The 24,431-nt window shown below is 38.9% G+C and overlaps 1 protein-coding gene across 1 annotated transcript in view; it reads left to right on the forward strand.

The window, feature by feature from the left end:
• Positions 1-534: 534 nt before the first annotated feature.
• The window catches only part of LOC106086850 (uncharacterized), a 295,236-nt gene continuing 271,339 nt past the window's right edge, over positions 535-24,431 (forward strand). Inside the window, exon 1 of the mRNA XM_013251659.2 lies at positions 535-956. The gene's annotated coding sequence lies outside the window, so the exon portion shown is untranslated. The remainder of the gene's footprint in view (positions 957-24,431) is intronic.

The following is a 24,431-nucleotide window of genomic DNA, read 5'->3' on the forward strand; positions in this document are numbered from 1 at the left end:
CTCTTACTTCCATGTCGTCTGATAACGTTTCAGTTTGGACATAAGAATTTGAGAGAAGTATGGACTTTTGATGAAATTGGCACACACCTCATAAGTATAGCTGTTGCACTATTCGTCGAAGTAATTCTATTTCAATTATATGGCCTCATGCTGTATGCTGTTCGCTTGTGACATTCATGTTAATTTCAATTGCCATCATAGCATACAACTGCTACGAACATGGCTGCAAAGGGCAGCAACTGCTGTTTCTAACATTTACTACTAATGTTAAGCATAGGTTGCTGTACGTGCATGTGGCTGTGTTTGTTTAGCTGTAGTAAACAATGGCTATGCTAAAACATATGTTTCGGGGTTTTACGATGTCCTCGCTTGCAATTCGTTCTTTGTTCGCGTGCGTGTACGTATGCTCGGCTGCTCAAAACAATGTTAAAGTGATTGTTGTACAGATGTTTGGAATGTTGCGAGCAGTGCGATGTAAATCATTTACCACACAGTCAATGCCATTCACAATTCAGTCACACGTGTACTTTCAAACGTTCCACTACATTTGAACGGAATACGCTAGACGCCAAAGCGAGTGCAATAAGCAGAAGTAAAAAGCAGATAATATAATTGTCAACAAAGGATAAAAAGGAAAGTTTGCAGAGGAAGAAAGCCAAGAGCCAAAAAAAAAAATCAAAACATTTCGGTCAATCTCGTGAAGGGGAAAGTTCAGTGAAAGTGAATGGAAGTTTTGTTTACACGGCAAATAAAGTGCCCGCAAGAAGAAAAAAATAAATTTAATAATAAAATTGAGTTGCCTGCGATAAATAGAAAATTTGGTCAAATAAAGAGTTTGCTTACAATTTCAAAGCTCAAAATCAATCATACATGGTGGATGATTAGAATTTATTCAAATTCTAAGAATTAAACAACAACCACAAAATTCATCTACAAAGTCTTACAGAAACTAAAAGGTAAAACAAAGTTCTGTTTTTTTTTTTTTTTTTGCATTATAAAAAAGATATAAACGGCAATTGGTTGCGAAGGCAATGCAGAAAGTCAAACAACAAAAAAAGGATACCAACATTCAACTTTGTGTTGTGACTTCGACGTCCCATGTGACAAAATGATGCTTTTGTAATTTTAATAATGGAATATGTGTGTTAGAGATCAGATAGTATAATTTCCTCTTTGCCATATGATATCTAAAAGTCAGCATAAAAAGTGAAAAGGTATATTCAGCGTTTGACCCATTGTAAGTCAGTGTGATTGTTTGTGTGTGAGTGTGTGTGAATGTTCATGTTTTTAATAAATTTAAAACACCAACTCTGAGAGCTTTTACGATACTCTGTTGAGAAAGCAAACAACGGCAAAGGCAACAACAACAATGTTTTTTATTGGTCCTTTGGGGCAATGCCTCAATCAGCAGTTGTGGTTTTAGAAGGATATGCCTAGCAAATGGTCGTGGTCACCACCTCTCAAACAAGATAGTATGACAATGATTATATTAAGACGTATATGAGATATTTAATACATAAAAATGGGCGTGAGTGTGTGTATGTACATATGTATGTATGCTTGGTGGTTTTGATAAACGGCAAGCGGGAATTTCCTATGACACTTCAAAAAATGTTCTGCCAAAAGTGCTGTAAATTGATACCTCTAAATGGTGTTTTGGGAAATTGTGAAATGAATTATTATTAAACAAATGCATAGCTCAACCAGTTTGGTCGCACCGAACAAATTAAGTATATCTACCATTAAAGATCTCACTCTACAAATTCCCTGAAGGATTAATCTACATGAAAATATAGTAAATTCACAAGGAAATTAGTATATAAACCACCAAGAAGTAATGTCCATTAAGAGCTCATGAGGTGAATAAGGAAGTTTGGGTCATTTAGGTACTTATTTATGTCTATGGACGGACATCGACCACACTTAGTATGGGTATTAACGATAAAACAAATCATGGCAAGTATATCTATATAAACCATCTTTTCTCATTATACGCGAAAAGCATATCATTAATGAACCTATACCAAGTATATCTACCCATTCCTATATGTACCCATACCAAATATATCAAAATATGGTCCCATTTGGACCAAACTCGGCATGGAAGTCAGTTTAAGAGTTGAACGGTAAAAAATATATTGGTCTATATAGCAGCCATATCTAAATATAGTCTGATCTTCTCCAAATTCGGGATGTATATCCATCCATAAGGGTTTCATACAACTCATTGTATCAAATTTAAGGGAAATCGGTTAAAAAAGGCAGCTTTTAGGGAACCTAGAACATATTCGGGAGATCGGTATAGGTATATGGCAGCTATATCAAACTATGTGGGGCAAGAATTTTGAAGATGCTAGCATAGATCGCTGTTCTTAATATCAGCGAAATCGGACAATAAATGCGGATTTTATGGGTTCTAGACATTTAAACGGGAAATCGGTCTATATGACAGCTATATCCAAATATAGATCGATCTGGGCCACATTGAACACGAATGTCGAAGAGCCTAACACACTATGCCCAGTTTCAGTGAAATCTGCTAATAAACGCTGATTTGGTCATGCGGCGTCTACACTGAAAAAAAGTTTGTCCAAATTCTAAAGATTCGAGCCAGAGATTAGTAATCTTAATTTAAAGATGATCAGTTGTCACACGTTTATGGAAAACCATTCACTTTGGTGAAAATATTTTCCAACTTATTGTTTGTTGCATTTCGTCTTTGGTTAGAAGCCATTTCAACCATATTAAGTGTGATGACTTCAAGGGCCGTACGTTGATATGTTGCATTTGTATCGTATTTATTGCGAAAATGCCACTATGATACAAATACCCGATTAGCCACTCTCGACAACCCTGCCTATTAGCTTTACTTTTCTCAATGCATGAGTTCGTGTAATGACAGATTTTTATACCCTACACCACTACTGTGGTACTGGGTATTATAACTTAGTGCGTTTGTTTGTAACACCCAGAAGGAAGAGAGATAGGCCCATTGATAAGTATACCGATCGACTCAGAATCACTTTCTGATTCGATTTAGCTATGTCTGTCCGTCCGTCTGTCTGTCCAGTTAATTTGTGTACAGAGTACAGGTCGCAGTTTTCATCCGATCGTCTTCAAATTTAGTATGGGCAAAGAGACAAAGTCTATTGAAATTGGAAAAAATCGGTTCAGATTTGGATATTGCTCTCATATATATGTTCGTCCGATTTGCAGTAATATTGCAATAAAATGGTCTTTTCTTAACCGATTCTCTCGAAATTCGGCGGGAAGGATTTTCTTATGACTCTCGATATTACTGGCGAATTTCATATAAATCGGCTTAGATTTAGATAAAGCTGTCATATATACAATATATATATCACCAGATTTTCAACCCAAGAGCCTCTGCAAGTGCATTATTTGACCAATCTTGCCAAAATTTTGCACAACGCTTTCCTCGACGTCTACCACATTATCTGAGAACTTTGCTTGAAATCATACATATATATGGTTGCCCAAAAAGTAATTGCGGATTTTTTAAAAGAAAGTAAATGCATTTTTAATAAGACTTAGAATGAACTTTAATCAAATATACTTTTTTACACTTTTTTCTAAAGCAAGCTAAAAGTCACAGCTGATAACTGACAGAAGAAAGAATGCAATTACAGAGTCACAAGCTGTGAAAAAATTTGTCAACGCCGACTATATGAAAAATCCGCAATTACTTTTTGGGCAACCCAATATATTCGTCAGATTTTGGGTAATTTGCAACAATGTTGTCATTTGTCAACCTAGTTATTACAGTTTGAACATATTTGATCGCCGAGGTCCATCAAAATTGTTTCAGAATTGGGTATAGCTCCCATATTGTACTTATAGGGTAGGTGTTAGGTATTATACAGTCGGCACCGCCCGACTTTTGCCCTTCCATACTGGTTTTGTCTGCATCAATTATACTACTTCCATGGTAGCGCATTTTGCATCTGTTTGAAGTTGTAATGATGGCTTCGAACGCTAGACAAAGTTGCTCCGTGTGCCCAGGTTCGAATCCCGGCGGGCTCTGCCGAATTTTTTCATATCAAGTTTTTTGCCTGTTAGGCAAGACGAGCTTAATGGTCAAAAATTTTCTTAGCAAATCCTTCCTTCAATTTGATGATTTTTATACCCTCCACCATAGAATGGGGGGTATACTATTTTCGTCATTCTGTTTGTAACTACTCGAAATATTCGTCTGAGACCCCATAAAGTATATATATTCTTGATCGTCGCGACATTTTATGTCGATCTAGCCATGTCCGTCCGTCCGTATGTCTGTCAAAAGCAAGCTAACTTCCGAAGGAGTAAAGCTAGCCGCTTGAAATTTTGCACAAATTCTTCTTATTAGTGTAGGTCGGTTGGTATTGTAAATGGGCCATATCGGTCCATGTTTTGATATAGCTGCCATATAAACCGATCTTGGGTCTTGACTTCTTGAGCCTCTAGAGTGCGCAATTCTTATCCGATTAGAATGAAATTTTGCACGACGTGTTTTGTTATGATATCCAACAACTGTGCCAAGTATGATTCAAATCGGTAAATAGCCTGATATAGCTGCCATATAAACCGATTTTGGGTCTTGACTTCTTGAGCCTATGGACTGCGCAATTCTTATCCGATTGGAATGAAATTTTGCACGACATGTTTTGTTATAATATCCAACAATTGTGCTAAGTATGGTTCAAATCGGCCAATAACCTAATATAGCTGCCATATAAACCGATCTTGGGTCTTGACTTCTTGAGCCTCTAGAGGGCGCAATTATTATCCGATTTGCCTGAAATTTTGTACGACGGATTTTATAATGACCATCAACTTTCGTGTTTACTATGGTCTGAATCGGTCTATAGCCCGATGCAGCTCCCATATAAATCGATCTCTCTATTTTAGTTCTTGAGCCCCCAAAGGGCGCAATTCTAATTCGAATTGGCTGATATTTTACACAGGTCTCCAACATATAATTTAATTGTGGTCCAAACCGGACCATATCTTGATATCGCTCTATTAGCAGAGCAAATGTTATCTTATATCCTGTTTTGCCTAAGAAGAGATGCCGGGAAAATAACTCGACAAATGCGATGCATGGTGGAGGGTGGAGGGGAGATTTGGCCCGGTCGATCTTAGCACGCTTTTACTTGTTTAATTTTATTTTTTACTTGTTTAAATTTATTGTTTAATTTTATTTAAAGGTCAAGGAAGAAGCTGTTATACAAAATTTCAGCCAAATCGGATAAGAATTGCGCCCTTCAGAGGCTTTAGAAATCAAGATCACCAATCGGCTTATATGGCAGCTAAATCACCTTATGTACCGATTTCAACCATACTTAGCACATTTGTTTCAAGTCGTAACAAAACAGCTCATGCAAAATTTCAGCTAAATCGGATGAGAATTGCGCCCTATAGTGGCTCAAGAAGTCAAGATCCAAGGTCGGTTTACATGGCAGCTATATCAAAACATGGGCCGATATGGCCCATTTACATTCCCAACCTAGCTACACTGATAAGAAGTATTTGTGCAAAATTTCAAGAGGCTATCTTAACTCCTTCGAAAGTTAGCGTGCTTTTGACGGACGGCTAAATCGACTCAGAATTTCGAGACGATCAACAATATACAAACATTATTGGGTCTTAGATGAATATTTCGAGGTGTTACAAACGGAACGAGGAAATTAGCATACCCTCATCCTATGGTGGAGGGTATAAAAGAATAAGTTTTCAAAAACTAACAATTGAGCAATCAACTATGATGTACATAAAATAGGAAAATAAGCAGTGATCAAAATTTGAGATGGATGACCATGCCAGTTAGTAAATAGGAAGTTAAATTTAAAATTAACATCTTTATTTTAAATTTTTGTTTCTTTGACTCGTTCTCATTGCTGAAATCCTATGAATGAGGAAAAATCTTAAATTCTGGGTCAAATTTTTTTTCAGTGTACGAACCCTGTGTTTACCATGATACAATGATACTTCAATCAGAAACCACTACCATAATGACTTCCAAAAATGTACACAAATAAACTCAGTTGATGTATTAATTATTTTGATGAAAGTAAATTAGCGAATGAAAAAAGTTTGTGGAAGCTGTACAAGTCTAGTAACCCAGGTGTAAACCTCAAAGATTTCCATCAATAAGAAAGGTAAGTGCATAATTGTTAGCGTACAGCTTTATTCGTTTGAAGGTTATTATGATTCGAACAAACGGTAAGGAGGAGATGCATAGAGTATCAAGAGGCTCAAGTAACTTTAAACAATTGTGGTGATACACTTGGAATTACCACTATCCTATGGTTGTAGGGATAACAAGTAAAAAAGTTTTAAGTTCGACCGGGCCCTGCCTGATCGAAAAATATGCTGACAGACCAAAAGTTGCAAGTTACGGTTTTGCAGAAGCTGTGAGGACGTGAAAGAAGAAGAGACTATAGAACATCTGCTGTGTGGTTGTCCTGGACAGGCAGTCGCAAGGAGTTCCACTTTAAGTTCTCATTTTTTTGAGAACTTGTCTGATTTAGCGGGTATGAACATTTGAAAGATGTTGGGCTTTTTAAAGCGATCTGGATGGTTCGACGGATTGAATTGTTCGGAACACTAATGTCTTAATCACATTTATTTCAATTTATGTAAGGAAGTACCAACAAAATGGAGGGTAAATCAGAAGTGCGAAAACAGGTAAAATTGTGTCTCCTTGAAGCTGTTCTGTGAGAAGGTTGATAACGTTAATGACACCGCCAAGAAGAAAAAGTTTCTCTCAAAAAGCCCTGCTCAAACTGAAACGTTAGTAGTCGACATGGGAGGATTTTGATGAAATAGCATTTTCCACAGGATACGACAGAACTCGTGGAAACACCGGTATGCAAACACAGATCCAATCCTTAGACCAGTACCGGGTGGACCGGGACCCATGATATAAAGATAAGGGAGAAAGTGTCAAATGGCACGCCACAGGGGGCCATTTTATCGCAATTCCAATGGGTGTGGATTTTGTACTTTTAAAGCCTTATTAGAGTCCATCCAATAAAATTACATTAAGTACTACTCCCATCTGCTACGCAGATGAAGTTGTAATTATTCTAAGAGGTAAGGCTCCGAATTATCCTTGCAGAAGAGGTGAAAGGGTCTTGCAGATTGCAGAGAAGGCTGAAATCTGGCTGTTAGCGAGGAAGATGAACGTGGGCCAATTTGACGCACTACGTTTCCACAATAAAACGATTTCGATATATGACAAGGTCAAATACTTAGGAGGGATCTTGGATAGGAAACTTAATTGCAAGTGTCACAATTGATGTTGGGCTCTATGTAGTCTCAATATGGGGCTTGAATCCGAGGATAGACCAATACTTACTGAAGACTCAGTAGCTTGGTGGACTGTGACGGAGAAAAAGTGCAACTTAAAGATAATAAAATAGGGTAGCAGCAGGTCATACCATCGAAGTATAATAGAGGCGACGGTAGGAAACATAGATGGAATGGAAGAGATTTCCAATTGGATACTTGAGACGGTCCTTGAAGTTCTCGCTGATGCTCCGTGTGCCCAAGTTTAAATTTCGATCGGGCTCTGCGGAATTTGTCGGTTCGAGAGCCTCTTGCCGTTGACTAGCGTTCGAAGCAATCAATACAACTTCCAACAAATGCACAGACTCATGTGTACCACGGAAGTCGTGTAATTATCGCCGAAAAAAGTCTGTCATTGCACAAAAACACATGCATTGGAAAAAGGTACAGCTAATAGACAGCGTTGTGGAGCGTGGTTAATGTGGTCAAATTTTCATAAAATCTTACACAAGTCACTTTATTGGTTCAAGGCCGACCGCTATTGATTTGGAAAAAAATCGGTTCAGACTGAGACATTGCTACCATATATATCTGTCATCCGATATGTCTTTTTAAAGCTGTAGAAGCCACAATTTTGGTCAGATTTTTACCAAATTTGGCACGAAGTGACGTCCCAATATATGTGTTGAATTTCATCAAAATCGGTTGAAATTTAGATATAGCTTCCATATATATCTTTCATTCGATATGATCTTTTAAGACAGTAGAAACCACAATTTTGGCCCGATCTTTACCACATTTTGCACTAGGTGTTTTTTTTTTTTTAAATGTGTGCAAAATTTCATCAAACTCGGTCTAGATTTATATGTAGGTTAGGTTAGGTTAGTTAAGAGTATCAGTCCTTTACAAACCCACTAAGGCAATTTTAAGTCCATTGTGATAACACAGTAGCAACAGTTCAACCCCTCTGGTGGGAATCGAACCAATGACCGCCGCTCTGGCAATATGAGCACGCCTCCCACTCGGCTACTGGAGTGCCTAGTTTTATATGTAGCTCCCATATACATTTTTTAGTCCTTTTGAAAAATCATTTCGTTTTTATACCCACCACCGAAGGATGGGGGTATATTCATTTTGTCATTCCGTTTGCAACACACCGACCCTATACAGTATGTATATTCTTGTTCAGCGTAAAGTCTAAGACGATCTAGCTATGTCCGTCCGCCTGTCTGTTGAAATCACTCTACAGTCTTTAAAAATGGAGATATTGAGCTGAAACTTTGCACAAATTCTTTTTTTTTTTTTTTGTTCATTAAGTTCGAAGATAGGCTATATCGAACTATATCTTGATATAGACCCCATATAGACCGATCGGCCGATTTAGAGTCTAAGGCGCATAATAGCTGCATTTATTATCCGATTTTGCTGAATTATGGGACAGTGAGTTTTGTCAGGCCAGTCGATATCCTTCTTCAATTTGGTCCAGATCGGTCCAGATTTGGATAAAGCTGCCATATAGACCGATCTCTCGATTTAAAGATTTTGGGCCCAAAAAAGGCGCATTTATTATCCGATGTCGTCGAAAGTTTTGACAGTGAGTTGTGTTAGGCTCCTCGATATTATCTGCAATATGGCATAGATCGATCCAGATTTGGATGTAGCTGCTATATAGACCGATCTCTCGATTTATGGTCTTGGGCCCTTTTAAGGTGCATTTATTATCCGATTTCGATGAAATTAGGGGTATTGAGTTGTGTTAGGCCCTTCGACATTCTTCTTAAATTTAGCCTATATCGGGTTATATTTGGATATAGCTGCCATATAGACCGATCTCTCGATTAAAGGTTTTGGGCCCATAGAAGGCGCATTTATTTTCCGATATCGCCGAATATTGGGACAGTAAGTTGTGTTAGGCCCTTCAACATTCTTCTTCAATTTGGCCCATATCGATACAGATTTGGATATAGCTGCCATATAGACCGATCTCTCGATTTATGGTTTCGGGCCCATAGAAGGCGCATTTATTGTCCGATACCGCCGAATATTGGGACAGTGAGTTGTGTTAGTGCTTTCGACATTCTTCTTCAGTTTGGCCCATATCGGATCAGATTTGTATGTAGCTGCCATATAGATCGATCTCTCGATTTAGGGTTTTGGGCACATAAAAGGCGCATTTATAATTCGATTTCGCTCAAGTTTGACACAGTGACATATGTTAGGCCCTTCGACATCCGTGTCGTTTATGGTTCATATCGGTCTATATTTGGATATGGCTATCAAAAAGACCAATATTTTGTTCTACAAAATTTAACAATGTGAGTTGTACAATACTTATTAGACCAGTCAATATGCGTGTCGAATTTGGCCTAAATGGGACCCTATTTCGATAAAGCTGCTATATGGGCATAAATTATGCATTTTTCACCGGATTATGACGAAAGGTGGTTTACGTACCCGAGTTGGTGGGTACCCAAAGTTCAGTCCGGCCGAACTTAGCGCCTTTTTTATATGAAAAAATATTTATATGAAAAATACGAAACTTAAAACATTAGCAACATTATCTATGGAAATGCATCACTTCTCTTCCTAACTTGTACAAAGTTCATACTCTGCGCTATTTTAATATCCCTAAATTTCATCTTTAATACAACAAGGATAATGGACAATTCATTGGTTAGTACGTTCATAATGACTGTGTAATGTAATGGACATTTATTTTGTCTCCACAATTTATTGAACGAATGTAGAATACATATTCAGGCACGTTTGCTAATCGTAAGACATTTCAAATATATTCATTATTCTGTTGTTTGCAATTCTAGATATTTACCTGTGATGCTGGAATAGATGTGAAGTGACTATCCCATAACTTGTTATACCCTACATGACCATTACAAGTGTAGTTATGGCTATATCTAAACATGGCTCATTGATAATACCAACGGACTTGCATAAATAATGAGTATGTGTGCATAATTTCGAGAGGCTCACTTCACTTGTTCCGAGGATAAAATTATTTCGACAGATGGACGGACAAAGGGAATGATGGAGGGAAGGGAATACCTTAGAGTTCAGCCGATAAATATGCTCGAGCAATGAAATAGAGTGCATACTTTTTTCAACCAATGATGACCTTTTAAAGTTTAAGATCAATGATAATGGGTATCTTTTTCATAGCAGGTTATGAACGTCAATGGGCCAGCATGGATATTGCACGATTTATTTAGTTTTGATGAGCAAAGACTAAACAGAGAAGCATTTTGACAAAACTTTTCTAAGCGGACCATCTTTTTCGTATTTTTGTACTCACCACCAAAGGATGGGGATATATTAATTTTGTCATTTCGTGTGCAACACCTTGAAATATCCATTTCCGACCATATAAGGTATATATTCTTGATCGTCGCAAAAATCTAAGACAATCTAGCCATATCTGTCCGTCCGTCCGTCTGTCTGTTGAAATCTGAGCTGATATTTGCACAGCCTTTTTTTATCCACAGGCGCGAACTTAATCGAAGATGGGCTGCATCGGACTATATCTTGATACGGCCTCCATATAGACCGATCCACCGTTTTTACTTCCCTTAAAAAGTGCATTTATTACCCTATTTCACTGAAATGAGTTGAATTGAGTTCTATTAGGTCCCTCGACATTGGTACCGACTTTGGCCTAGATCGTGCTATATTTGGATATAGCTGCCGTATAGACCGATAGATCGGAGGCCACCGCCTATGACGATGAACGCCTGGGTTCGAATCCTGGCGAGACCATCAGCAAAAATTTTCAGCTGTGGTTTTCCCCTCTTAATGCTGGCAACATATGTGAGGTACTATGCCATGTAAAAACTTCTCTCTAAAAAGGTGTCGCACTGCGGCACGCCGTTCGGACTCGGCTAATAATATTGAGCTTAAGCTTGAATCGGACTGCACTCATTGATATGTGAGCAGTTTACCCCTGTTCCTTAATGGAATGTTCATGGGCAAAATTTGCAATTTGCAATAGACCGATCTTCCGGTTTGAGTTCTTGGGCCACTAAAAACTTTCTTCGACATCCGCCTGCTATGTGGTCCATATCGGTCTATGTTTGGATATAGCTGTCATGTTAACTTATTTCCCGATTTATCGTCTTGGGCCCACAAAAGGCGCATTTATTATCCAATTTTAATGAAATTTGACACAATAAGTTGTATTAGGAACCTCGATATTAGAAACGAATATGGCTTCGAACGCTATATTTGAATATCGATATAAAAGACACATTTATTGCAGGATTTCGCTAAAATTGTGCACAATAAGTTATGTTTGGTTCTTCGACATCTGGTCCAAATCGTTTCATATTCGGATATAGCTGTCAAATATACTTATATCCTGATTTAGGTCTAGTGGCCATAACTAGTGCATCTATTATATACACCATCATAGGAAGGGGTTATACTAATCCAGTCACTCCGTTTGTAACATCTCGAAATATTCGTCTAGACCCCATTAAGTATATATATTCTTGATCGTCTCGACGTTCTGAGTCGATATAGCTATTTCCGGCCGCCCGTGTGTCCAAATCACGATAGCGATCGAAAGCTTAAAGCTAGCCTCATGAAATTTTTCACACATACTTAATATCGATGTAGGTCGTTGGGGATTGCAAATTGGTCATATCAGCTCAGATTTAGATATAGTTCCCTCATAAACCAATCTCCGGATTTGAATTCAAGCCGCAATTTTCGTCCGATTTGGCTGAAATTTTGTGGTGATCTGTTAGGACTTTCACTAATTGTGATAGGTATTGTCCGAATGGGTCTATAACCTGATATAGCTCCCATACAAACCGATCTCCCGATTTGACTTCTTGAACCTTTACAAGTAGCAATTCTTGCCCGACTTGGCTCAAATTTTGCATGTGGTGTTCTGTAATGACTTCCAATAACTGTGCCAAGTACGGTTCAAATCAGTATATAACTTGATATAGCTCCCATATAAACCGATCTCCCGATTTGACTTCATGAGCCCTTACAAGCCGCAATTTTTGTCCGATTTGGCTGAAATTTTGCATGTGATGTACGGTATTGGTGTATAAGCTGATATAGTTCCCATATAAACCGATCTCCCAATTTGATTTCTGTAAGCCGTAATTTTTGTCCAATTTGGCTGAAATTAAGTATGCGATGTTCTGATATGACTTCCAACATTTGGGCAAGGTCTAAATCGGTTAAAAACCTATAGCTCCCATATAAACCGGACTTTCTATAATCCTTGGTCGGTTTCTAGAAGCTTTAATTGTCGCTAGTTTGACAAATGTTTGGTATGTAGAACAAAATTATCGCCTTCAACTAATTTTGTATAAATTTTCCATGTTAGTGGGTTTCCAAGGTTGTAGGGCTGCGTTAGCTAGGTCATGTTCTGAGAATGAAGGAAGAAGAAGATTCAGCAAAGAAGTCTTTTGAAGGCAAACACGGTGGTACACGTAAACCGGAACGACCAAAAGCCCGATGGGAATATCAAGTGGTGGGAGACACTTCGAAACTTGGATTAGATTAGAGATTATAAAATGAGCGTAGAAGATCGAGGCACTTGGAACACTATTCTACGTTCGGCTAGTGGAACAAATATTCCTGCATAGTCAATTAAAGTAAAGTAAAGTAAGTTCTGTTGGGTTCCTCGATCTCTCTGCCCTACATGGTTCGCTTTGGTTTATAATTGGATATAGCTGTCATATATACCGATCTCCAGATTTAAGTCCAGAGGCCATACAAAGCACATTTATTACCCGTTTTCAGTGAATTTTCGTTACAATAAGTTGTATTATTCCAATATGCGTCACGAAAATGGGGTCGATAATATGGTCCGATCGACTCCATAGCTCCCATATTGACTAAACACCCATTTTATGGTCTAGGAAAGCCAATTTTATTGAGCTGTATTAGACTCTTCACATATTTGGATATAGCTGCCATTTGGCTAATCACCCGTTATATGGCCTTGTGTTTGAACCTTCGACGTCCTTGGCGAGTTTGGTCCAGATAGCTGCTAGGGTTTCATAAATGGTCTATTTGTCACAGGATTTGACGTTATGAGGTTAATAGTTATCGCATGTAGGTAACTCAAATTTAAAGCCCACAAAGGGAAAGAGATCCATATTTGGCTATGATAATGGAAACATTCTTAAAGTCATAGTTTCTATGGTTTTGTCTTTGTCCGAGTATTCTGGGCTTGCTGAATATTGACACCATCAATTTTTCTGTATCCCTACATAAGCTGACTCTTGTTCGGCCTTTTCAAAGATAGCTGAGAGCTATCGGGTGCGACCACAATTCGCGATTGAAATATGGGGTATCTGTAGTTGTAGTAGCGGACAATCAGCGAAATCAAGTGGAAAGTGGCACCGTCTTTTGCTTGAATACTGTATACTTAAGATTCTCGATATGAAAAGACGAAATATTGGCGCATTATATAACCAATGATCAAAACATTCCTGCTGTGATCGGTTCTATGAACCGGAAGGACCTTGCTCACCTATAGGAGCTTAACGAAGATCGCTACCTCCACATGCAAATATGTGCCTGCTACAACAACAATACCAGCATGTGTGATTCTACACCTGTATATCGTATTATACGCTAGGTTTTGTAGGAACCTCGTTTGGTATTAAATGGTTCGGATAGGTTTTTTATACCCTACAGGGTTGTTTAGATTTCTAAACATGAATTTTGTTATTGATGCTTGTCATCAAGCTGTTAGCTTAGGTTAGGTGGAAAAGAAGGTGCATATTTTAATCCGCCCCGTGCCACTATGGACATACATCTAAACCTTGTTGTGCGATCTAAATAATGATAAGTAAGAGCGTGCTAATTTCGGGCCGAATCTTATATACCCACCACAATGAAAAGCATTTGTCGAGTTCTTCGCGCGGTCTTTCATTTAGGCAAACAAAGAATAATGAAGTGTTATGCCGTAAGAGCTATATCAAGTTATAGTCCGATTCGGACCATAAATGAGTCGATTGCTAAACATTGTACAAGTCATTGTGTAATATTTCAGTCCATTCGGATAAGAGTTGTGCATTGTAGGGGCTCAAGAAGCAAAATCGGACGATCGATTTATATGGGAACTGTATCAAGCTATAGATCTATTCAGACTATGTTTCATATGTATGTTGAATGTCATGGGAGAAGCCGTTGTACAAAATTTCAGCTAATTTGGATAATAACTGCTCCTTCTAGAGGCTAAAGAAGTCAAAATTCCAGATCAGTTTACATCGCAGCTATATCAGGTTATTAACCGACACTAAAATACCACCTGCAATATTACAGCCAAATCGGATAAGTATTGTGCCCTCTAAAAGCTGAAGAAGTCAAGACCCAAGATCGGTTTATATGGCAGCTATATCAGGTTATGAACCGATTTGAACCATACTTAGCACAGTTTTTGATGGTAATACTAAAACACCACGTGTAAAATTTCAGTCAAATCGGACGAGAATTAAGATCTCTAGAGGCTCCAGAAATCAAGACCCAAGATCGGTTTGTATGGCAGCAGCTTGAAATTTTGCACAGATACTTAATATTGATGTAAGTAGTTGGGGATTGCAAATGGGCTATATCGGTTTAGATTTGGATATAGCTCCCTTATAAAACGATCTACCGATTTGACTTCTTAAACCCCTGGAAGCCTGAATTTGTATCCGTTTTGGCTGACGGATAAAAATCTCGCCTTGTATGGTTAAAATTTTGCATGCGTTGTTCTAATACGACACACAATATATGTGCCAAGTACGATCCAACTCGGTCTATAACCAAATATAGCCCCCATATTTTAGTAGAATCCATGGTGGTAGGTTCATTAAGATTCGGTCCGGGTGAACTTAGCACGCTGTTACTTGTTTGGTCAAATATTGAATGTTGCTAAAATTATTCACCATGGTCACCAGAGTTATAATAAGTCAAAATTTGTCAGGTGAAATTATATCCCAACTACGTAATTGTCCGTTTAAGTAGCTACTATTTTCGAAAGTATATGTAGACATACCTGTGTAGTGCAGTTCTTAGTCTCGCAAGCTCGTCCGCTTTCCAATTCCCTGGGGTATCTCTGTGGCCCGGTACCCAAAACAGTTGAATTTTAAACTGTTCAGCCATCTCGTTGAGAGATCTGCGACAGTCGAGAGCAGTTTTTGTGTTCAGAAATACATTCTCCAGGGATTTAGTGGCTGCTTAGCTGTCTGATAAAATATTTATGCCAATCGTCGTAATGACATTATATCTCAGCCATTCCACCACTTCCTTAATTGCAAGGATCTCCGCTTGATAGACACTGTAGTGGTCGGGTAAACTTTTCGATGTGACCAGTTCTAGCTCTTAAGAGTACTCACCAAAGCCCACCTGGTAGTTTAATTTGGAACCACATCCGTATAGAATATCCTACTTCTGTTACCAAGGATATCGTAGTTCCAATCGGTTCTATCAGGAATAGTGGTACAGAAATTTTTACCCAAAAGCGTCTCAGGTAGGGTGTAATCCACATTGCCTGGAACATCGGATATTGTATCAAGGATAACACAGTGTCCGTAACTGCCACACGACCAATGAGAAAGCTCCTTTAACCTCACGGTAGTGGTCGCTGCAATTTGGGTAGCTACAATGTCCAGAGGCATAAGATGTAGCATTAAATTCAGTGCATCAGATGGTGTCGTCTTCAGTGCGGCTGTGATGCACAAACAAGACATCCTTTGGATACGGTTAAGTATTGAGCAGTAGGTGGACTTTTGAAACGCCGTCCACCAGACCACAGCACCATATAGCATTATAGGTCTGACAACTGCAGTATATATCCAATGAATGACATGCGGTCTAAACCTCCAACTTTTGCCAATGGCAATAAGACAAGAGTGGCCTTTCTTGCCCTTTCCAAAATGTTGGATTTGAAGTTCAATTTCTTGTCCAGCGAAATATCTAGGTATTTGCGCTTTCTGTAAATGGAACATTCTCTCCACCCAAGGAGACAGGTTCCACTGTAGGCAAAATGTATCTGCTGCTGAAAAGAACTACTTCTGTCTTGCACGGATTTATACCTAGGCCACTTTCGGTAGCCCATTTTGCTGTTGCAGGTAAAGCTTCCTCAAGTATAACTCTGCTGGGAAACTCTCCCCTAACCGCAATTGCAACGTCATCAGCATACGCGACCACTTTTACATCTTTTTCTTTCCGAAACTCTAATATATTGATAATGGCTATATTCAAAAGCAGAGGAGACAGTACACCTCCTGAGCTGTTCCTCTGTCAATCACAGATAAAACTTACAACACTTTTGAACCGTTGTAAGAGGCTTTGAAGTCGACAAATAGTGGCTAAGATCTCTGGATTTCCATTTCCATTTGCAAAGAAATCTCCGATCAATGAGTTCGTCTCGAAAGGGAAACGAACATCAATCTGTCTCTTTGGGATTTTTTTTAGGATTTGGATTGGATCCAATATCTAGTCTTGGGTTTTAAAACGTCATCGACTACAAATTTCAATCGCTCGAAAGTATTTAAGACACTAGGTCTATTTTGCAGAGATTCAGATTCTTCTAATCGGATGTTCCATCTAATTTGCTGATCTTCGTCCGGGTCTATTCTGACCGGTATTTATTCTATACCAATCAAATGGGCTTGGTTATCTGGTATTTCCGACGCCAACACTATCGGACATCAGCAGCTGAGAAAATTTTATTTCCATATCCTTTGAACAGTTTTTACTGGATTTCCTTTTTTCTCTTCTAGGGAGGATCTGTCTGTGTCAATGCCATCGGTTTGATCTTTAATTCTTTGACAAAATTTTCGGATTCAATTCTGTCTTTAATTTTCTCCCCTCTCCTTTTTTCTCGATATCCCACTTTCGTTAAGTGTTTTGCAACTGTACGCCGAATTCTCAGCTTCAGTAGCATTTCAGTACTTTTGTATGTACAGCGGATTGAATTATCATGGAGAGATTTTGGTTAAGTTTGGAGATTCATTCTTTACAAAAACAGGAAGATGCCTCCTGGTTCAACCAGCCTGCTTGCTTTAAAAAGTCTAACGAACCAAATTTAACAAAAATATAAAATAATCGTTATTAGTTTATATTTTATATTAGCCGAACTGGGCCCGCTGCGCCTTCTCTAACTATTTAGTATCTTTGTAGGTTGGGGACACTTCGCCCTGAATGCGGATATCGAATTCGTGCCATTGTTGCTATGACGCTGAACGCGTTCGAATCCTGGCGTGGACATCGAACAAAGCGGTGTTATCTCCTCTTAATGTTGGCGACATTTAGGAGGTACATTGCCGTGCATGGTCATTTAAAAAAATGTCCCCAAAGAAGTGTCGGGACGCCGTTCGGACTCGGCCATAAAAAAAGGTCGCTTATCATTGAGTTTAAACTTAAATCGGAAAGCACTCATTGATGTGTGAGAAGTTTGCCCCAGCTAGGTTCCTGGTGTTTTTAAAAATTAGGGCAATGAGAATTGCTTTTAGTGGAGGGATGGCATGTCATGTCGACTTAAATATGAATAACAAATTCGTGCTGCAATTCGAAATCCCTTTGCACATTTGCACGAATATATCAAATTCGTTCTTTATTCCCAACGGAAATGAAGATCATTTTGGGGGTACCTAAGGACGTACCCCAAAACACTTGGCTCCAAAATTGAATATCAAATTCGTTTTCTACTCTCAAATAGCTTTCATTTGAGTCCCATATTGTCATAATGGGTGAAATAACCCATTTGACGTATCTTTAGGAGGAAAAGCGTCACCTAGACTTGAACGCAAATTTTAATGTTATATTCGTAGTCTACTCCCTATTACCTTTCATTTGAGTCCCATATAACCATGGTCGGCTTATATGCCCATTTGGGGGTATTTTGGGGGTGGGCGACCTCCGACTAATACCGACTAATACTTTTTATTTGAGTCCCATATTGACATGAACTTCGGATATATCTGTTTAGAGGAGTTTTGTGGTTGGGGGGAGGAGGGTTCCCGCTGGGTACTTGAACCCAAATTTTAATACCATATTCATGTTCTGGTCTCCAATACCTTTCATTTGATACCCTTTTTGTGCCCATCGGGCCCTTTCAGGTATGGGTGGCGTTTTTGCGGTAAAGGGGAGAATCCGCCTCCACCCGATATCTAAAAATTATGTTTCCTTTCAGACAAAATCTCTCCATCTTTGAAAATTTTAAGAAAATCGGTTCAGCCAAGTATCATATAGTCATAATGGGTCTAATGGCGTTTTTGAGCAGGGGCGTGACCCCTTATACTTCGATCTGATTTTGTATGACAGATTCGAAATCTACTCCCGAATACCTTTCATTTGAGCCCCATATTGAAATTAACGTCCAATATGTCTGTTTGGAGAGTTTTGGGGTTGGGGCGGCCCGATGGGTACTTGGACTCAAATTTTAAATTTTAATTTTCGTATTCTACCCTCCAATACCTACCATTTGATACCTATATTGTCCCGATCGGTCCACTTTTGATTTTGGGTTGTGTTTTTGGCCTAAAGGGGAGGATCCGTCCCCCTTCCGATACCGAAAAATTATATAGCCTATGTTTCCTTCCAGACCAACCTACACAATATGCGAAAATTTCGAGAAAATCGGTTCTGCCGCATTTCAATCGATACGGAACAAACAATCCGAGTCCCATATATCCGTGGTTGGCTAATGTGCCCATTTTTGGCGTTTTTGTTGGGGTGGATGACCCCCTTTACTTCGACATTAATTTGTATGCCAGATTCGTTATCTACTGCTGCATACTTTTGAATTGATACCTAATTGCCCAAAGTGGACCAACTTTTGATTTTGGGTGGTGTTTTTGGGGTAATTGTGAAGGGTCCGCCCCCTTCCGTTGTTAATAAATTTTAAAGCCTATTCCTACTTCCTGACCATATTCGTAATCTACTCCCAAAACACCTTTCATTTGAGTTCAATATTGTCATGATCGTCAAATAAACCTACTTTAAGAGGTTTTTGGGGCTGGGGCGGCCACCCAGATTCATGGACCCAACTTTTGTTATGAAATTCGTACTCTACTCTTGAATACCTTTCATTTGAATCCCATATTGTACCGATCGGTCCACTTTTATTTTTGGGTAGTGCTTTTGGGGTAAAGGGGAGAGTCCGCTCTTCTCCCGATATCAAAACAAGTAAGAAGGCGTTAAGTTCGGCCGGGCCGAACTTTGGATACCCACCACCTCGGGTATATATGTAAACCACATTTCATCAAAATCCAGTGAAAAATGCATACCTTATGCCCCATAGCAGCTCTATAGATATCATCCGATTTAGACCAAATGCTTATAAGTACAAGTCATAGTTCAACCGAGAGATCGGTCTATATGGCAGCTATATCCAAATCTGGACAAATCTGAGCCAAATTGAAGACAAATATCGAAGGGCCCAACACAAGTCATTGTCCCAAATTTCGGCGACATCGGACAATAAATGCGCTTTTTATGAGCCCAAAACCTTAAATCGAGAGATCGGTCTATATGGCAGCTATATCCAAATCTGAACCGATCAGGGCCAAATAGAAGAAAGATGTCGAAGGGCCTAAGGCAAATCACTGTCCCAAATTTCAGCAAAATCGGATAATAAATGTGGCTTTTATGGGCCTAAGACCATAAATCAGAGGATCGCTCTATATGGCAGCTATATCCAAATTTAGACCGATCTGGGCCAAATTGACGAAGGATGTCGAAGGGCTCAACGCAACTCACTTTCCCAAATTTCAGCAAAATCCGATAATAAATGTGGCTTTTATGGGCCTAAGACCATAAATCGGAGGATCGGTCTATATGGCAGCTATATCCAAATTTGGACCGATCTGGACCAAATTGACGAAAGATGTCGAAGGGCTCAACGCAACTCACTGTCCCAAATTTCAGCAAAATCGGATAATAAATGTGGCTTTTATGGGCGTAAGATCATAAATCGGAGGATCGGTCTATATGGCAGCTATATCCAAATTTAGACCGATCTGGGCCAAATTAACGAAGCATGTCGAAGGGCTCAATCCAACTCACTGTCCCCTATTTCAGCAAAATCGGATAATAAATGTGGCTTTTATGGGCCTAAGACCATAAATCGGAGGATCGGTCTATATGGCAGCTATATCCAAATCTGGACCGATCTATGCCAAATTGACGAAGAATGTTGAAGGGCCTAACATAACTCACTGTGCCAAAGTTCATCCAAATCGGATATAAAATGTGGCTTTTATGGGCCTAAGACCCTAAATCTGAGGATCGGTCTATATGGCAGCTATATCCAAATTTGGACCGATCTGAGCCAAATTGACGAAGGATGTTGAAGGGCCTAACACAACTCACTGCCCCAAATTTCAGCAAAATCGGATAATAAATGTGGCTTTTATGGGCCTAAGACCCTTAATCGGCGGATCGGTCTATATGGGGGCTATATCAAGATATAGTCCGATATAGCCCATCATCGAACTTAAACTGCTTATGGACAAAAAAAGAATCTGTGCAAAATTTCAGCTCAATATCTCAATTTTTAAAGACTGTAGCGTGATTTCAACAGACAGACGGACAGACGGACGGACATGTCTAGATCGTCTTAGATTTTCACGCTGATCAAGAATATATATACTTTATAGGGTCGGAAATGGATATTTCGATGTGTTGCAAACGGAATGACAAAATGAATATACCCCCATCCTTCGGTGGTGGGTATAAAAATATATAGCCTATTCTGAAGAAATAAAATAAGGCAATAATTTAGTTTCGTAGTTTAGTTCCGCCACGGTAGCGCTGAGGTTTGCATGTCCCTCTTTGACGCTGAACGACAGGATTCGAATCCTGGCGAGAACATCAGAAAAAAGTTTTCAATGGTGGTTATCCTCTCCTAATGCATTCGCCATTTGTGTGTACTTTGTCATGTAAAAACTTCTCCCCAAAGAGGTGTCGCTCTGCGGCACGCCGTTCGTGCAAGTGTTTTCAACGATCGAATAGGCCCAAGAAAAAACTGTCGTACACAACTAGCAACCCATATGTTCAAAATTTTGACATTAATGTAATAGTGCTAAATACAGTCGTCTACGACCGAATTTTTTGCTTTTACTTTTGTGTGCCATTTCATAGCATACATAATTAAACAATGCCACTGTAGGTGAAATACATCTACAATTCCAATTACTATTCCACACTACGAAAACAACAAAATAAATGTCTTAACATGTTGGGGGCCTTCCCAGGAATACGCATGTAAATACTCAATAAAGAATCATAAGGCAATCTTGTTTGGTAAGCTAGACCAACCAACAGGCTAATGGACTGTTTCAGTGCCAACATTTATTCTGTTGGGTGGCTGGTCGTCTGAGTGGCCATTGCCCAATAAAGAGGATACACAAAAGTAAATTGTACACCCTCACATAAACATGTATACATTTTATTCCCTGGTTCATTCATCTCGGTTTAATTATAGTCACGCTTGGGCGGTGAACTTTAATTTACCAATAACATCCAAATTCCTGTGCATATAAAAAATTCGGAGAATTGTATTAATAAAAGCCAACGAAGGCAGAAATTGTTAATTGGATGGAATACAAGGGGTCATTCAATATATGACCCCTCATGGAACAACATTCATCAGATTCGTGACTGTCGATTGCTAATGATTTGTGCCAGTGTAGCAATGCTTTCGAAAAGTACAGGATATGTATGTGGAAGAAGAAGAAATGTAATGTTTGTAATGATGTACGTGGCCAGTGTAAATTTACAGATTTTATTCATTCGAGTTGAATACAAAGCAAACAGTTGATTTGATTTTGAAAAGCCTTTTGTTTGATGCGATTAATCTTATATGTACTACTTGTATACCTCGGTGCATTTCGCTACCCCCATTTTATCATAAAACTTCCGAAACCCCAGTTTGTAAAGTTTTGAAGTCTTGCCCGTCCCAAAGCAAATGGTAGGTAGGTATGGTAGGTTTTTGTACCATTTTACACTTTTTCTTAAAAATTAATACAAATTTCAGGAATATCTTTCAATTGCCCAATATACAATATACTGCCAAGGAGTAACTGTATCCTCATTTAGTGCGTTTTAGATCATTTCATGAAATAAGTACAACTTTTTTACATGTACAAATTTCAAAAAAAAAAAAACAAGTAAAAAGGCATTAAAATCGGCCGGGTTGAACTTGTATATATGTAAACCCCTTTTCGTCACAATCCGATGGAAATTGAAGAACTTATGCACCCAAATTCGGCACTGACATTGAGTGGTCTTTTACATATAAGTCACTGTTGAATTTTGTGCATCAAATATCAAAAAAATCGGGAAATAAATAAAGCTTTTATGAGCTTCAGACCCTTTATCGGGAGATCGATTTATATGACAGCTATATCTTAATACAGTCCTATTTTTATCATATTCGGGTTGGATGGTGGGTGGCCTAAAACTATTCATTGTTTCAAATTTCAGCGGAACCCTTTATCGCGAGATCGGTCTACATCGCATCTATATCCAAATATAGTCCGATCTGCACCATATGTTGGTTTGAAGTAGAGAGGTCTGAAACTTTTCACTGTTTTCAGCGAAATCGGTTGAAATAAAAACTTTTATGGGCTTCAGACCCTTTATCTATATAGCAGCTATATCTAAATATAGTCCGACCTAAACCATACTCAGGTCAGATGTCAAGAGGCTTAAAATAACCTACTGTTTCAAATTTCAGCTAATTTGGGCTATAAATAAAGCATTAATGGACTTCAGACCCTCTATCTGCAGATCGGTCTATATGGCAGCTATATCTAAATATAGTCAGACCTGAAGCATATTTGGGTCAGATGTCGGGAGATCCAAAATTACTAACTGTTTCAAATTTCAGCAAAATCGGATAAAAAATTAAGTTTTTATGCGCATTAGACTTTTTATCGGAAAATCGGTCTATATAGCAGCTATATCCAAATATGGTCCAATTTGGCCCGTTCAAGAACTTAACCAGCGTGCATAAAAAGGACGTATCTGTGCTCAATATCTCAATTTTTGAAGCTTGTGGAGTGATTACAACAGTCGGACGGACAGACGAACAGACGGACAGACACACGGACATCGTTAAATCGTCTTAGAATTTTACAATGATCCGAAATATGTATACTTTGTAGGGTCGGAAATTGATATTTCGATGTGTTGCAAACGGAACGATTAAATGAATATATTGTACCCCCTATCCTACGGTGGTGGGTATAAAATTCTTCTAATAGTTCTATATGTACTGTCAAAGTGTACATACATCCCGAATTTCAAAGCTCTAGCTTAGTCCGTGAATAAGGAACTATTTTGTACGTTTTAATACCTTAATGTACGATTTAAAAAAAATCTTAGTCAATAAGTTAGGTTAGTTGGAAAAGAGGATGCGGATATTAATCCGTCCCATGCCACTATGGACATACATCTAATCCAGCAATCCTCTGGTTTAAAGTTTAAGTCAGGAATTCCGTGCTGCTTACATAATTCCTAGTGGTTTTCCATACCACGACCCTTAGTTTATGCATGGTGTTGTGTCACTACATAAGTGCCGGTGTCTGTTAGTAGCGAAAGCCGGGCAATGACGTATGAAATGCTCCAACGTTTCATCATCTTCCCCACATTCCCTACACATGCTATTACTTGCCGTACTGATTTTAAATAAGTGAGCTCGTAGTCCTATAAGTCCTGGTAAGATACCAAAAGCTTTACTGACCTCATACTTGCTTCCCTTCAGTAATAGCCGCGTCTTCTCACAATCCATATCTCCCCATAGGATTTTCGTCGTACTGCCTACCGTTTCGCTATTCCGCAGCGTTTGTTGCATACGCTCTTAACTCGGACTGCGTCGAACGTTTGCCTTTTTATTCCCCCCTTACTCCGGAAAAGGCGTTAATCTCCTTCTTACACTACAAGACTGTTCATTACTTTACAGTCCAGGTTGTTTTTGCCACTATGGCCAGTTTACAGTCCGTAAAGATGTCCACAGTCGACGACCTCGAGTTATCACCACACCACCTCACGCATTCCCTGATCGCCAGGATCTCCGCCTGCAAGACAGTATTATGGTCTTTATTTACTTTGATTGGCTATGACAGAACATTTGTTCAACTAGCCAAAGATAGACTAGCGTTCCA

The sequence above is a fragment of the Stomoxys calcitrans genome, chromosome 3, assembly GCF_963082655.1.
Source record: "Stomoxys calcitrans chromosome 3, idStoCalc2.1, whole genome shotgun sequence".
NCBI lineage: Eukaryota > Metazoa > Arthropoda > Insecta > Diptera > Muscidae > Stomoxys > Stomoxys calcitrans.